This window comes from Orycteropus afer, unplaced genomic scaffold, assembly GCF_000298275.1.
Source record: "Orycteropus afer afer isolate SDZICR_OR568_19922 unplaced genomic scaffold, OryAfe1.0 scaffold00967, whole genome shotgun sequence".
Taxonomy (NCBI): domain Eukaryota; kingdom Metazoa; phylum Chordata; class Mammalia; order Tubulidentata; family Orycteropodidae; genus Orycteropus; species Orycteropus afer.
Genome location: NW_006922554.1, coordinates 15,800 through 17,581, shown reverse-complemented (window position 1 = coordinate 17,581; position 1,782 = coordinate 15,800).

The window sequence follows — 1,782 nt, the reverse complement described above, 5'->3', positions numbered from 1 at the left end:
GTTTGTTTGTTTGTTTGTTTTTTAATTTTGAAGACTAAGGTGTGCCTAACCCAAGCTATAGTATTTTCAATCACCTCTTATGCATGTGAAAGCTGGACAATGGATAAGGAAGAACAAAAAAGAGTTGATGTTTTTGGGTTGTGGTGCTGGTGAAGAATACTGAAAGTACCAAGGATTGTCAGAAAAAAACTAACAAATCTGTCCTGGAAGAAGTGAAGCCAGAACATTCCTTGGAAGCGAGAATGGCCAGACTTCATCTTACCTACTTTGGTCATGTTGTCAGAAGGTACCATTCCCTGGAGAAGGACATCAGGCTTGGTAAAAAGGGGAAGACCCTCAACAAGATGGATTGACACAGTGGCTGCAATGAGAGGCTCAGGCATAACAAGGATTGTGAGGCTGACGCAGGACCTGGCAGTGTTTCATTCTGTTGTACATAGGGTCACTATGCGTTGGAGCTGACTTGATGGCACCTAACAACAACAATTGGTTCCAAGAAGGCTATGTGAAATTGCTGAAAAAAGAGAGATATATTTCCACACCAAGATTCCCAATGAATTTTGCTCCTGGTCATGATGAGAAATAGATTTCTGTCTCTCTCTCTCTCTTTTTTTTTCCTCCATGCTGTGCATCTTTTCTTTGTTTGTTTGTTTTTGCAGTTGAATTATGGTACAGTCACAACAAGGCCTTAGCAGTTCTATGGGGAGATCTGAAGCCAGGATGACCCTTCAGATCTATCCTGAGTGACCTAGGCCAAGATATCTCTCTTCACTGAGATCAACATTATAGGTTCTTCATTTCTGAGGATGAACCTGGTCAGCACATCACACTAGCCAATTCAGTTACATATGATATAAATTTTCACCATCACCACTTCCTGCTTTAAAAAAAAATGAGGAGAATTTCTACCACTTATACTTAGAAGACTCCTTATTAAGCATGATACAGGTAGTCTCCAGGTTATGAGTGTCTGACTGACTGGTGTACAACCAGTAGTTATGAATCAACTGCTAAAAAACCTATTATATTAAAAATTTGATGTACATACAATGGTTTGTAGTAACAAATAGGCCCTACTTTGCAATGCCCATCAAAATGTTATTATTATTATTGCTTTATTATTAAGTTAAGGAGCTCTGGTGGCATAGTGCCTAAGGCATTTGACTGCTAACCAGAAGGCTGTCAGTGCAAACCCACCAGCCATTCCATGGAAGGAAGATTGGGCAATCTACTTCCATAAAGGTTTACTATCTCAGAAACCAAAAGGGGGTCGCTATGTGCTGGAATTGACTCAATAGCAGTGAGTTTTGGGTCTTATTATTAAGTTAAAGATGTTTTAGTGTATCTGGAAGTGTTTCATTAATATTTTTGTGCATAGAAAGGTACACTATATACTGTATGCTAAGAAAAACTTTTGACTAACTGGCATTAGACATGAACCATACCTAACTGTTGCTGTTAAGTGCCATTGAGTTGGCTCCAACTCATAGAAACCCTATGTACAACAAAATGAAACACTGTAGTATGCTGTGCCATCCTCAAAGTAGTTGTTATGCTTGAGCTCATTGTCACAGCCACTGTGTCAATCCATCTCATTGAGCATGCCTTGGTTCTCTAGTGCTGCTATAACAGAAACAACACAAGTGACTTTAATAATCAGGAATTTTATTCTCTTACAATTTAGGAAGCTAGAAGTCCAAATTTAGGGTGCTATCTCTAGGGGCTGGGTGAAGGCCCATTGACCTTGGGCTTTAGCCTTACCTCTTATTCCAGGCTCACTGG